Source organism: Tamandua tetradactyla, chromosome 21 (assembly GCF_023851605.1).
Source record: "Tamandua tetradactyla isolate mTamTet1 chromosome 21, mTamTet1.pri, whole genome shotgun sequence".
In the NCBI taxonomy this organism is placed as follows: Eukaryota; Metazoa; Chordata; class Mammalia; order Pilosa; family Myrmecophagidae; genus Tamandua; species Tamandua tetradactyla.
This window is the reverse complement of record NC_135347.1, coordinates 45,837,031-45,852,074: the sequence shown is the minus strand read 5'-3', so window position 1 is coordinate 45,852,074 and position 15,044 is coordinate 45,837,031. Positions and strand designations below refer to the sequence as shown.

General features: G+C 35.2%; 1 long non-coding RNA gene and 1 pseudogene across 1 annotated transcript in view; both read left to right on the top strand.

Moving 5' to 3' along the window:
* LOC143665359 (uncharacterized) overlaps positions 1 to 9,630 on the top strand; it is a 75,509-nt gene extending 65,879 nt beyond the window's left edge. Inside the window, exons 4-5 of the long non-coding RNA XR_013166908.1 lie at positions 4,041 to 4,175; positions 9,539 to 9,630. This is a non-coding gene — a long non-coding RNA (uncharacterized LOC143665359). The remainder of the gene's footprint in view (positions 1 to 4,040; positions 4,176 to 9,538) is intronic.
* Positions 9,631 to 11,050: 1,420 nt separating this feature from the next.
* LOC143665201 (DNA repair protein RAD51 homolog 1 pseudogene) lies at positions 11,051 to 12,502 on the top strand (annotated as a pseudogene).
* Positions 12,503 to 15,044: the final 2,542 nt, after the last annotated feature.

Below are 15,044 nucleotides of genomic sequence, written 5' to 3'. Positions count from 1 at the left end.
TGAGTTTATAGTCTTGGGTAAGATAGAAAGATTGTCAGGGATGTATCTGGTGCTATGGCATTGTATGACTGAGTTTAGGATTAGAGCAGGGAAAGAAAGGAAGGGGACAGGATAGGCAGGAATGGAGAATTTAAAAAGTCCTCTCAGAAGAAGTATGATTTAAATGAGGATCAAATAAAGTTATTTTATATATTAAGAAAGAGATAAATTGAGTAAAGTTTAAGAGAGCTGAGTGGGAAAGAAAAGGATGCTGGTGGTGATGAAGACTGCATTCATGAGATGAGAATGTATCCAGAAAATCCTGCTGAATTTTGCTATCCTCTAGTCTAAAGAGAGATTAAAACCAAATTGTAGCTTGAGGAGGGAGATGGAAGAGTCCATTGGTTCTTAGATATGTGGATACTGGCTGGTTGCTTGCACATTTTTCCTTTAGATACATCATGCTGAGTACAATATGAGATGTGAAATTTGTTTTCCTTTATAGACATCTGTGCTTTACTGGCAAGTTTACATAGATATTGCTAAAACTGTTAACTCTTTAGTGTTGGGTTGGGATGAGACAGAGGTTACATGCTCCGCTGCAGAGATATAGCAAAGCTGTAGATATAGCAAAGCTGTCTCTGTGGGAATAGGCACCGGATGTCCTGAAAAGACTACAGTGTGGCAAAGCTGCTTGAGTGTGTGTGGGAGAAGGGGGGAAGGAGGTCTTGGGACACATGTTAACTTTGGACTCATCTAGGCACAGGAAAGCAAATGGTTCAGCCCATGCTTCCTCCTTCCCAGTTCTTTAGTTACACTTTTGCTACTTTCTTTACCTGACAGCCCTGTAAAACAAACAGTGGTGAACCTCTTCCCTCTTTAAGTCTCCATCAGCGCTCAGAGTCCCACCTGGTCCCAGCTTTAACTATAATTTGTCTCTTGTGTTTCTTTCTTAATACCCCCTTGCCTCCCTTCAGTTCCCACACTGAGCCGTACTGGTTGTGACACTTTTATACCAATAAAAGTTTAAATAAATAATCTAAATCCACTACATGGTTTAATTGCATATAGCTAAGCAGAAAAAAAACTAAGGCATTTTCAATCCTTAATATTATTAAATTATAGAAGGACATAAATATATGTGGAATTTTAAAAGGATTTCTTAGCAGGTTAGAATTTGCCATCTAATTCCAATTAGGAATTTTTCATTAACTTTTGTCATGGTGGATAGCACCTAGATCTGCCACCCAATGTCAAAAGTTTGGATTTGTATCAGAATGTGGCACATCTTCATTTTAATTTTGTCATTTCAATTGGCAACTTTGTTATACATTATTCATTATAGAATAAAATTTAGTATAAAGCAGATCTGTTTGAAGTATAATGAAAGATTTTGTAACTAAAACTCTCATGGGGTCTTTTTAAAAGTAGATCTTTGTAATTAACATTTTAATAGAAATCATAATAGTCTTTTTATGAATTATTGAAAATATGTACAAATCAAAGAAATTACAGTACATACCCAAAGTGAAATGAATCCTTTAAGGTTTCTCTATGACAAGTACCATAAACTGGGTATAGCTTGAATGATGGGAACTTACAGACTCATGCTTTTGAGGCTAGCAGAAATCCAAAATCAAGGGGTCAGCAAAGGAGCTGTTTCCTCCCAGAAGACTGTGGCATTGCAGTACTGGCTGCCAGCAATCTTTGTGTTTCCTTGGTTTGTCTCTCTGACTCTCGTCACATGGCATTACACCCTCTTTTCTTTCCTCAGTTCCGATGACCTCTGATTTCCAGGATCTCTCCGTGGCATCAACAGACTATATCTGTATTTCTTCTGCTTATAAAAGACTCCAGTAATCTGGATAAAGACCCAATCTCTTCAGTAGGGCGACACCTGAACTAAAAATAGCATGTTCAAAAGATCCTATTGATAATGTGTTCACAACCACAGGAATGCAGAAATGCAGTAAGATTGTGTCTAAATCGGGGCACATAATTCAATCTACCACAAGTAATAGTAGAAATTTCTTTTGTATCAGAGAAGCCTCCTTATTGGGAAGAGAATTTGTACAGATGTAATCATTGTTTCTACATATTACTTAGCTGATACAATATATACAATTCGGAGATGCCAGAGAATAGAAAATTATCACCAAGTCCTCAAAGAATCAATATTATTTAGTCAAAATGTAGGAAAAATGTTCACAAGACACTCAGATAGTTGGTATACTAAAGCAAGAATCACTGTGCTTGCTTCTTTATGGGTTGACCAGTAAAGAATACGAGTATATCTCCTTGCAACTTACATGTCCTCTACATATGTTTTAAATAATACAGTTAGCATAAATCATTCAGGATGTGTCTTATTTCTGTTAACCAAGATATTGCTATTTCAGTTTCCACATTGTTAAATGCATGATTTGGACCTGAGAAGAACCTTAAACAAACTGACATAGTTAACTGACCTGGCAAAATCCTGGTAGTTCAATTGTGCTTAGTTTAGAATATGTCTACTATTTTAGCTAATTAAAAAGCATGCATATCAATTGGATTATTCCTTACATGATAGAAGCAACAGCTTGCTTGTAAACAAGAGGCCTCATTTACAGGCATTCTAGATTGGTAAGACAGCTCACTCTCATGGTAGACCAAGAGTCCAAATTCTTCATGAGCTGATTGTCATTAACTGTGGGCTGGCAGAAGATATGGAAAGAACTGTGTAAACTACAAAAAAAAAAAAAAAAAAAACCCCAAAATAAAAATATTGCAAATAGTATGCATAATAAGAGAGGCAGTTTAGGCATTGCAAAGCTCTCTCTTAATTAGAAACCATCAAACTGATTAAGAATATAAATACTTTGACTTTGAATATTGTCAGCACATTAATAAGTAAAATGACTTTCTAGGTAAGACGAAATGGGATTTGAAGCCAGGAAATTTGACGCTAGTTTTCACATTCTATCTTGATTTCTGCTTGGATGATATCCAAATGGTATATGGATTTTTACAGTCTTAAAATGGAAAATAAATTCTCAAAAGAGATAAATTTTCAGTAGATCAGGAATTATTTTGTTAAATATTGAAAGTTTATGGAATTTTAAAGTTTAGTTACCATCAGGATGATAAACTTATTTTACAGTTGAATAAACAAATGCATTCATAATCCTAGAGCATAGGTTTTCTGATTCACAAACTAATGTTCTCAGGAATGTAGGTGCTGCTTCTCTGATCAGAGATATCCTCACAAGTTGAAACAAAGGAGTTCTAATGAGCAAAATTATCTCAATGAGTTATTTTCATTTCATTCTCTTTCTCCCTTCTATTTGAATTTTGTGAATATTATTTAGACCTGTTGAGACCTGTTGATATTTAATTAAGTGCAATTTACTTGAACTTCTTTCATTTATTTAAGTTACATTAATATCTATTAGTGTACATTAGAATTTGCAAGGTTGAAATATATAGATTTAGATCTTGAAAGCTGTGAATTAGTCTTTTAAATTGAATCTGAATTCAGACACCATATTTTTCAAATGAAAATACGTGAAGAATTCTTATTCTTTCTATATTTTCATTTCACTATGAAACGTGAGGTAGTTGGATAGCATAATCTCTAAGATTCTACCTGTGCTTAAATCTCTGGTTATATGATTTAAGTCCAAATTGCATATGAACAATTATAAAAAGTGGTGACTATAGGAAATAATTCAGCTTGTATTCATATAAAAACTCATTAACAGTGAAATAAAAGAGGTTAGTTTTTCCTACATACTTATATCTATCTTAAAAAACTATCATGTAATATTGCAGTAATCCCAAGAACGGCTCATTAATGTGCAGTGTGGAAATGTACCTACTCTGGATAAAGTGAGGCATTAGTTGGGTCTCAAAGTTTGTATACTAGTTTGTATATTGTATATTCAAAAAATTGAATCTAATTTTACATTAAAGACTTTTACAAAGACAATAATTTATTTTAAGAAGTTTGTCAATCTTTTGTTTCTCCTACCTTCTTTCTTTTATGATTCTTCCATTTGACTGTTAATCTATATTTATAGATCAAAAACACTAGAGAGGCATTGATTCTGAAATTGCTACACATGGAATTGAACAATAAAGTAAATGGCTTGTGGATGGTGGAAGCCAGGAAGTTGACAGAAAAGCAGGAGGAAGAAACTGGAATGATCCATGAGGTATTGGGTTTAAGTTAGAGACATCAATATAAACATATCTTTAGCTTAACATTGATATAGATGGTTACGTATGTAAATACTTATAAATATGTATATATGGTTTCCAATCTCATTCTCCAATGAAAGAATGCAGAAATGGCTAAGTCTAATGGCAGGAAATTCACATGATGAATCTGGATACGCTTTAGTAACAGAAAAAAAAGGAAAAGCTAAAAAAAAAAAACCCTCACAAAAATGGGGTGTGTCAAAGAGGTGCAGGATTCAACTGAAAGAGCTCATGATGGCCAATGCTGGAACTACATGAGCAGGAAAATTAAAATGATATTGAGTTATAACCCAAAGTACAAGATAAATATCGCTGGGTCCATACTCATAAAGGTAAATGATGTGAGGGAGAAGAGATCAATCTCCTATGCAGAATAATTCTAAATAATTTATGTAGATACTTCACCCTAATGGAGACGGAGCATTACTTCCCACCTGGGCTGCCCATAATATCTACTTTCCAAAAAGTACAGTATAGAAAAGGGGGGAGAAAGAGTAACTTTACAGTGACAAACTTGTAGATACTACCTTAGCCAGGTGACCATGTTCAAATTCAGCAGTATCCTCCTAAAACTCCAGTCTAATCATGACAAAAATACCAGACAAACCTCAACTGATGGGCTTCTTAAAAATCCCAATATTCTTCAAAACCGTCAAGGTCATCAAAAACTAGGAAAGTTTGAAACTTTAATAGCCAAATGGTGCCTAAGGAAACATGGCTACAGAATGTAATGTGATATCTTGGTTGGGATCAGACAACAGAAAAGGAATGTTAGAGAAAAGTGCAGGAGATTATTAACTGAAGATAAAGACTTCAGTTAATAATAACAAATCAATATTGATTTGTTCATTGTAACAATTGTATCATACTAATGTAAAATGTTAATAATAGATGAAATGAGTGCATATATATAGGAACTTCCTATACTACTTTCTTCACAAATTTTCAGTAAATCATAAATTGTTCTAAAATAATAATTTCATTTAAAAACAATTACTGTACCAAGACAAAAGTATCCACAACTTTGGAATCAGAACTATCCCATTACAACTGTGTAACTACATCCTGTTTCTAAATTTCCAACAATGTGCCTCCCTCTTTGACCCCTGCTTTGTTCATAATTGTGGCTTCAAATTCTTCATTCTCTTTCTTGATTGTTACTGTTCTCTCCTCCCTTACCATATCTGGGCTCCTAAGGCATTTAAGGGACCTGGATTATGGCCCCACCACTACATGTGATTACTCTTTGATATATTTTTTTATATCTTATCTTCAAGGACATTGTTTCAATTTGTTTATTTGAACACTTTTGATTACAGCTCTGATACATTTGTTGAAAACATTTATAGTCGGTTACTACCAATATTCTTTTTGTGAGTTACAAAATGAAATAAAAAAGTTTATCTTTTAAAGACCTATCAATTTTTAGTTTATGTTAACTATCATATTTAGGTTTAGTCAAGTGAGAATCAGTTTTTAACTTTATTTTCTAATCTATTTATACAATTTAATTAAAGACAAAATTGTCATTTGTGACTTAAATTAATATATACATAAACAAAATAACTCACTCATAGATACCTCTTAAAATTTCATCATCCCAAAAAATGCATCTCAAAAAACAAATGACATATGTTGCTAGGCTTTGGAACAAAAAACTACAACTGCACGTGCCTATACTGAATATTAATGATGTTTAGTTGTTGCTTCTTTTTATAAATCAACTTATGTACTTAAATGTACTCATTGTCCATAAATTTACTGATTTTGCATGATATTTCATATCACTGTATACTTTTATGCTAATGACTATGAAAAATAATGATATAATGCAATTCAGATGCAAATGTAATAAGACATGAGAATAAGCTTAAGGGCAAATAAATAGCTTTAGTTTAGTAGGAAGAAAACAGCTACCACTGCTAGGAGGGGTACGATGAACAGTGCTGTGGTTACCTTTGAAAGTTTTAGGATTTGCCTCTGAAACCTACTGGGATAGTATTGTTTGTTTTGGATTCTGTCATTGCTACAAAGGTAGCTCTTTGGTATTCTGATCTGCTCAAATTTTCCCTGTGGTGTCAATTTTGGTCCATTTTGGTTTTCCAAAAAACTATATCATCCAGAATTTTGAATATATCTTCATAAATAATGAGTGTTGAACAAGAAATGTGTTGATGTAGACATATTTAGGAAAGGGAAAGGATTAAGTACTTAACTGTCAGTGGTTACAAATGCATGCTACTGGAAACTGAATGGGATGGGGAGTTGAGGGTAAAGGTTTGAACTGAAAAAAATAGGAGAAATGAAATAGGGCTGCTAAATAGCAATGGATCATTTGAGATTGAATCTGAATATCCTCTTTGAAATGCTCGACCCCTTCTCTACATCTTTTCATATTTTACCATTATTTGTAAGACCCATTTGAGGTACTGTTCCATCACAAAATAACCATCATATTACTTCTTTATTTATCAATTGCTACTCATTAACAAATTAATTCAAATAACTATATAAGTAAAGATTCTTAAGGACCTATATTTTCTGAAATAGATTAGAAGCTCTAGTAGATTAAGGGCTGTATTATATATTTTTTAAATATATTTTTGGCTGACCAGAGCCAGCAATTCATTGATTTCTGTATCTATTTCATGGTCCCTAGCACCGCATTTGTCATTATCAGAAAAGGATGCCCCATCATTGCGCTCATTCCTTTGCAATCACTCTCAACTCTCTTGTCTATTTTTCTATCATATTCACCTGGAAAATCCTACCTCAGGCTAAATTAAATTCTCCACTGGTTAACATGGCTGGAACATTCAAACATACACACATACACATTCCTACATACTTCATTATAAACATTTTAAATTCATGATCACTAATATCAAGTGAAATTCAGGGTCACTAATATCAAGTTAAATGTAACAATAGTCCTGCTACATTTGCCAAGAGTCCTGGTGATCCCAGGTTTATTAGTCAGAATATTCTGTGTTATGCTTTGCTAACAAACACCCCCTAAACCTCAGTAGCTTAAAAAACAAACAGACAATGGTTTGCTTCTCAATAAGACTCTGCTGCTAGACTGGGGAGCTTATTGGGGCAGCCTTTGTTCAAGGGACAGCTCAGCATTTCCCCCACCATAACATCGTATGATTCCACAATGTAGTGTCAGGGGAAGAATTTTATCTCAGGCAATAAATTGTCTCTATCTGAACGTGAAATACATTTAATTGGCCAAATTGAGTTAAATTACAACACTTAACTTCAAGATAGATGGGAACTGAAATTCCCACCAACTACAATTGTTGGATTTAACAAATAAACATATAGTTCACCCAGTTAAATTTGATTTTCAGGTAAAAAAATATTTTGGTTACAAACACATATTTTGTAAGATTTTGGAAAACACTTATGCCAAAAATTATTCTTTGTTTATTCCAATTTCAAATTTAACTTAGTATCTTGTATTTTATCTGGCAACCTACCCCCGAATGCCCAAATGAAGAACTGGCAATATTGGTGTGAAGCATTGTGTATTTTCCCAAACTTTCTGTTTCATAGCCCACATTAAAAAAAAAAAAAAAAAAAAAAAAGCAGTATTCAGTATTGGTGCTCTTTTGGAGACCCATTTGAGACTGCTTATAGCGACAGTGACAGATCTTGGTGACTCAAGCCCTGGCTCAGCCAACCTGAAGGTTGAAAGGAACACCACAACATCATGTTGGAATTTTTTCCAAAATTATTCATTCTTCCAAATCTTGTAAAAGAAACATTCCATTGCATAGCTGGATCGTAATTTGTTTATCCATTCACAAGTTGAGAAACATTTTTCTGATGTCTAAAATTTTGTTCTTAAACAATGTCAGATAATCAATAACACAGTGCCTGACTTTAGTAAAGTATGTTGTCAAATATCTTCTAAGTTACCAAATAGACAAAGTAGTGTTGCATAAAATCTCTGCCCTCAGGGTCTGTTTTTAAGGCCCTATACTAGGCTGCTATCCACTGTGCTAAACCCGGCTTTAAATATCCTGTTTTTTATACTCTTCAGTTCACCAACCTAGCTTGAAATGATGCAGAAAATCACATTTAAAAAACAGAGACTGAAGGAAATACTCTTTTGGAACTCTTTTGAATTGTTCCATTTTTCTCTCTCTTTACTAGAGTGATGCTCTAAGGAAGTAAAATATTTCTTTCAGCTCCAAGTGCCTGTTTGTCAGGACTGGTTAAGCAGTTTAAGGACCCATTGACTAGAAGTAGTAATGAGCCGCAGGGTTTACTTTTTTCTCGATTGTACTTCTAAAGACTGCATAGCTCAGTATTATGTGTATAATATAAATACCTCAACTGCTTGACGAATTTAGATATATATAAGTAATTATATTCACCAGTGCCTTCTGCCTTCCTTGCAAAATAAGTTTTGTAAGCCTTTTACTATTCCTGTATTTAAGTAAAACAATAGTTTCCAGAAAATATACTTGCATTCAAATTTGATGCTTGAATGAGACAAAAAAATCTCTAGTACATGATTCAAAGTTATCCATATTTTCTTCTAATACAAAATCTGGGTGTTCTATCTTCCTTTCCAATCTTCAGCAAGCCATTGTTTTGATAATGTTACTGAAGGCAGACAGCAAAACAAACTTAAAAAAATATTTAAACAGTCTGCTTCTATGATGACAGAATATACAAACATGAAGCAAAGTAATATCTTTGAGGCAAATCAGGCACACATTTTATTGTCACAAAAAAGCAACCTGCCATATGCATGACTAAGTGTTGCAGAATTTTAAATTATCCTACTTCTGGCATATTTTGATCTCATATACAATTCAGTTTCACATATATTTGTTACCTGGAAACAAACATGTCTTAAAAAATGAATTTGTATCTCATGGCACTAAATACATTTGTGTATAAAACTGAGACAAGATTGTCTCAGAGTAGTTACTTATACTGACAATAATAACAGATGACAAAATTAACATTCACAATAGTATCACTGAGCTCTACATAAACCCTTTAACCCGTTCAATACCAAAGTTTTGAGGAATTTATAAATCAATAGAAATTCTATTCCTAATTACACACATGCACAAAAACTTTCTTGAATATCTATTTTGACATCTATATAGAGGTATAATAAGAGGTGTATAGTCATCCAGGATGTGTATAAAACACATTTAACTTCTCAAATATATACCAACAAGACTTTATGAGAAATAAGAGAGCTATGATTAACTATAAAATGAACAGTTATCTCACAGTGCCCTTGATCAGAAATAAAATATATTCAGTACCTCATTTTATTTTGCAGATAATGAAGCTGGAGATTTAGATTATGATCTCACAGACTGCAACGTGAAGAACTGGAACTAAAATCCATATACATATATATATATATATATATATATATATATATATATATATATATATATATATATATTTTGGCATGGGCAAGTTCTGGGGAAAAAATCCATGTAAATTTAACTCCAGGGTCCATTCACTTTCCCATCCAAATTCCTTATTAGTGCAATGTATTGTCATTAAATTATTAGAAATTTATTTTTTTTAATATTCCAAAAGCATATTTGGGTACACATATGCACCTATTTATTAGTGGGTGCACATGAATATTTGTTTTTAAGATTTGTGAACTTAAATTAAGATAATCAGAATTCATTTTCTCCCTTATTATTATTTTAAATGCAAATCTCATTCTCTAGAACTGTAGGTATTCTTAGTACTTTGCAATAAATCATATTATTAAAGACTTTTTAAAAAGATTCTCACAAGACTTCTTAAAGATATTAAAATTTATTTGAAGCTAAGAATGATTCAATAGGTATACAAAGTTTGCCAATAATAATTCTGTTATGAATGTGATCATGAATTAGAAACTATGGGTTCTGGGTCTCTGCTTAACCCTTCAGATGCTTAATTTTAGAGAATATTGAAAGTGGGAGAATCACTGATATTTCAGTATATTGAAAACTATTAGAATATGGTTTTGGAAATAACTTGTTCAGCAGATGCCAAAGTATTTTTTATACCAAAACTGTCTTCTGAATCATCTGGATTTATCAACCCAGGTCATTTTGTAAGTATTGCTAGGTAGAGAAACAGATCTTTATCCCCTTACAGCTTTTGTCATGAGGATGGAAAGGTATGAGAATATGGTAGATTCACTATCTACATGGACATAACTGGAATTGGGAGAGCAAAACTCACTTTAAGTAAAGGTTCCAAATGGACCTTCACTCACATCACTGCAGCTGCACTGTGAAGGTCTTCCCTAGGTTCCTGGCAAAAATAGAACCAGAGATCCAGGGTTAAATATGAGGAGAATACCCGTAAGTGGTTGGGATGCTAATTCTCTGACCCTTCACTGCTAGCTTGACCTTTCCCCTAAGTATACCTGCACACGCAAACACAGACACACACAAACATACACACACACGTGCGCATTCACACACACACTTCCTTGCTTGTGGGCACAACTATAGCTGCTCATCTCAGGACACAAAAATCTTAATTATTACTTTGAATAGAGTCATTGGCATTAATGGGAGCATGTTACAATGCAATTTGATTTCCATTTTCCATTTTTAATTTTATTGTGTTTTATTAAAAAAAAAAACAATGTTCATTTCAAATAAAGCAGTTATATAAAAGGGATCACTAAAGTGAGCCCTTTGCAGCAATAAATCTATTTGAAGCATACTTTATATGGTGCCACATGTGCAGGAAGTTGGTTTATAGGGATCTTAAGAACAAAATTACCTTTCTATACACTTGAGCTCATTTTAAAGGAGAATTTATAAATAATATGGAGGTTTCCAAAAGGCACAAAGCAAAGTTCATGCTACGGCTAGACGGCCTTTGGAAAGCTGAGGAGTGCCACGAGCACCAAGTTTCCGGCTGCGTCTCACCTGGGTTGTGGACGGAATCCCTGGACAGTGGAGCAGGGAAGTGTGGCGCAGGCGCGCAGATCCCACTGGTCTCGGGTCGGGCGCGCGCAGGCCCAGCGGACATAAATCTGCGCACTCAGCCTTCTGAGGAGCCACGCTACAGGCTCACCAGTATTGAACATCCGGAATCATGGCTGTGTAGATGCAGCTTGAAAAATGCAGACACTTCAGTGGAAGAAGAATGTTTTGGTCTGGAACCTATTTCATGGTTAGAACAATGTGGCATAAACGCCAATGGTGTAAAGAAATTGGAAGAAGCTGAATTTCACACTGTCGAGGCTGTTGCCTATGCACCAATAAAAGAGGGAGCTAATAAATATTAATATTAATAAATATTAATATTGATAAATATTAACGCCAAAGCTGATAAAGTTTTTACTGAGGCAGCTAAATTAGTTCCAGTGGGTTTCACCACTGCAGCTGAATTCTACCAAAGGCAATCAGAGATTATGCAGATTAGTTCTGGGTCAAAAGAGCTTGATAGAGTATTTCAAGATGGAATAGAACCTGGATCCATAACAGAGATGTGTGGAGAATTCCAAACTGGAAAGACCCAAATCTGTTACACCCTGGCTGTAACATGCCAGCTTCCCAGTGACCAGGGTGGAGTGAAGGAAAGGCATGTAAATTGACACTGAGGGTACATTTGGGCCAGAACAACTGCTAGCAGTGACTAGAGGACATATGGCCTCTCTGGCAGGATGTCCTGGATAACATTAGCATATGCTCGAGGGTACAACCCAGACCACCAAATCCAGCTCCTTTATCAATCATCAGCCAGAATAGTAGAGTCCAGGTATACGCTGCTAAATGTAGACAGTGTCGCCGACCCCTACAGAACAGACTACACTGGTCAATGCAAGCTCTCAGCCAAGTAGATGCATTTGGTCAGCTTCCTGCAGATGCTTCTGTGACTTGCTGATGAGTTTGGCATAGCAGTGGTAATCACTAAACTAGTGGTAGCCCGAGCAGATGGTGCAGCCATGTTTGCTGAGATCCTAAAAAACCTATAGGAGGAAACTTCTTTGTCCATGCCTCAACAAGCAGACAATACCTGAGGAAATGAAGAGGAGAAACCAGAATCTGCAAAATCTATGAATCTCCCTGTCTTCCTGAAACTGGAGCTATGTTTGCCATCAATGCAAATGGAGCAGGAGACTCCCCTAATAAACCTTAAGTCTGAAGCTGATAGAGAGGACTGTTTACTGGGGTCTTCATGGCCCCTTCCTATGGTGACTGCAAGGAAAAGGCTTCTGGGAAAACATCTATTCTGTCAGCTTTCTAATGGTATAAACAGGAGACGGATCAGTAATCACAACCTAATTTCAAATGCTTATTCTTTCTGAAGTGTATTAATCTCCATGTAATTTCTTTGGTTCTTGTGGGGAGTTGCAGAACACCTCTGATAAGGTGCCTTGGAGTTGTTTCAGCTCTACCAGCTGTCTACTTGGAAATCTTATGTCTTTAAGAGAACTAAATCTGAGGAGACTCAACTTAATTTTGACTGAAAATGATTAAATGAAATGCCTGAGCTGTGCGGCATAGGTAATGGGTCAACCCACTGGTTTCTCCATAAGTAGAACTTTCCCTGTCAAACAGAAGCAAGTATTTAAATTTGTGTGTCTGGACTGTCGTTTTAGTTAGGGAGTCCTGAGCAGGCATGCTGCGCTGCCAGCCTTTCACGTCTACTTGCTTAGGCTTTTACTGCTAAGACAAACTCAAGGTAATTTTAGGAACTTAAGAATTCCATAGGCTCTTTAAGTAAGCTGATTCACTGTGAGGCTGCTAATAAAGTAGCCATTTATAGTGAATGTGCTATTTAGGAGTTATTATGGTACAAGTTGAATATTTCAAAATTAAGCCTCCGTATTATCTTTTTTGACACTGACTAGGAGTGATCACTTTTAAATTTTGAAAACTGATTGTGAAGGAAAGAATGCATGATTTTGAGTGCTACATTCAGATGATTGAGTTTACTGTTCTTCAGTCTAGTGGAGAATAGTATAGAGCAAGTATGGCCTTTACTCTTTTTTAACATTTTTTATTGACATACAACATACACACACACACACACTTATATAAAAGCAATAAATTTCAAACTACATAGTAACAAGTAGTTATAGAACAGATTTCAAAGTTTGGCGTGGGTTACCGTTCCACAATTTCAGGATTTTCCTTCTAACTGCTCTAAGATATTGGAGACTCAGATATCACTATAATGATTGTGCAGTCATACTCATTTATAAAATCCTATCTTCTCTGTTGTAACTCTTTCCCCTTTTATCTTTCTCCTGATCTTTATGTGTATTTATGCAATGCCCATTCTAACTTTTTCATGTTGGAAAGGGGTGTTGATAGTATGAAATAGGGGGGTGGAATTAGTTGATATTCTTGGAAAGGCTGGTCCCTCTGGGTTTCAGGACTTATCTGTCCTAGAAACCATCTGGAGGTTGTAGTTTTCAGGAAAGTAGCCCTAGTGCAAAAAACTTTAGTAGAATTTCAGAACCCTAGCCATTCTTTAGAGTTAACATGAGTGGTGTTGGTTGGGCTTTGGCAAACCATGGCAATTAGCAATATCTAGCTGAAGCTTGCATACGAGTAGCCTACAGAATAGGCCTGAACTGAGCTCTCTTAGCTACTGTTACCTTATTTTGTTACATTTCTTTTCCCCTTTTTGGTCAGGATGATTTTGTCAACTCCATGGTGTCAGGGCCCTGGGAGTCATGTCCCACATTGCCAGAAAGAATTTTACCCCTGGATATAATGTCCCACATGGCGGGGGGGGGGGGGGGGAATGATTTTCCTTGCAGAGTTGCGCTGAGAGAGAGAACTGCCACATCAGAGCAACAAAGGAGATTTTCCGGAAGTAACTCTTATGTATAATTATAGGTAGGCTTAAGTTCTCTACCACAGAAATGTTTCATAAGAGCAATCCTCAAGATCAAGGACTTGGCCTCATGACTTAAGACTGCCTAATTTTTGAGAGAGTATCAGGGATTTCCCAGTGGGAAAGTTTCATAGTTTCTCTCTATTTATTCAAGGGACTTTGCCAATACTTGGCCTTTGCTTTTATTCTATTGTCTTATGTTATAGAGATCTGGTATTTTCCCTGATTATTTACTTCTGGAGTTTGAAATACTCCTCTTCCTCCCCTTCAAATTTCTACTCAGAATGGGTTTAACAGCTCTTTCAATTTCAAAGGGCCTTTTGGCCAGCACTAGGAGGAGAGACCGTGAAAATCTACTGCTGACTGCTGATTCCACTGTATATGGGAAATAGGAAAACCCAATCAATTTAATGCAGCTGTGTTGTAGTTTTTTGGTCTTGGTTTTGGTTTGTTTTACTAAAGAAGTTGTAGGTTTCAAGAAAAACATGCAGAAAATAGAGTTCCCAAATAGCCCTCCATTATTAATACTTGGCATTATTATGGTATCTTTGTTATACTTTATAGAACAATATTATAATAATTATACTATTATTATAGTATATATAGTTTGCATTAGAGTGCATTGTTTGTGTTGTACAGTCTTTTTTTTTCTGGTAACATATATGCAATCTAAAATTTCACATCTTTTTTTTTTTTCTTTTTAACATGGACAAGCACTGGGAATTAAACCTTGGCAGGTGAGAATTCTGCCATTTAGCCACCATCACAACGCCCTAAAACTTCACCTTTTAACCATATCTAATATATAATTCAGTGAAAGTTAATTACATTCATGACGATACCATTCCTACCATCTATCACCAAAATGTTTCCATCACCCAGAATAGAAGCTCTGAATCCAGTAAGCATTTATTTCCTATTCATCACTCCCGCTCCTCACCCCTGGTGCCTGGTAACCTGTATTC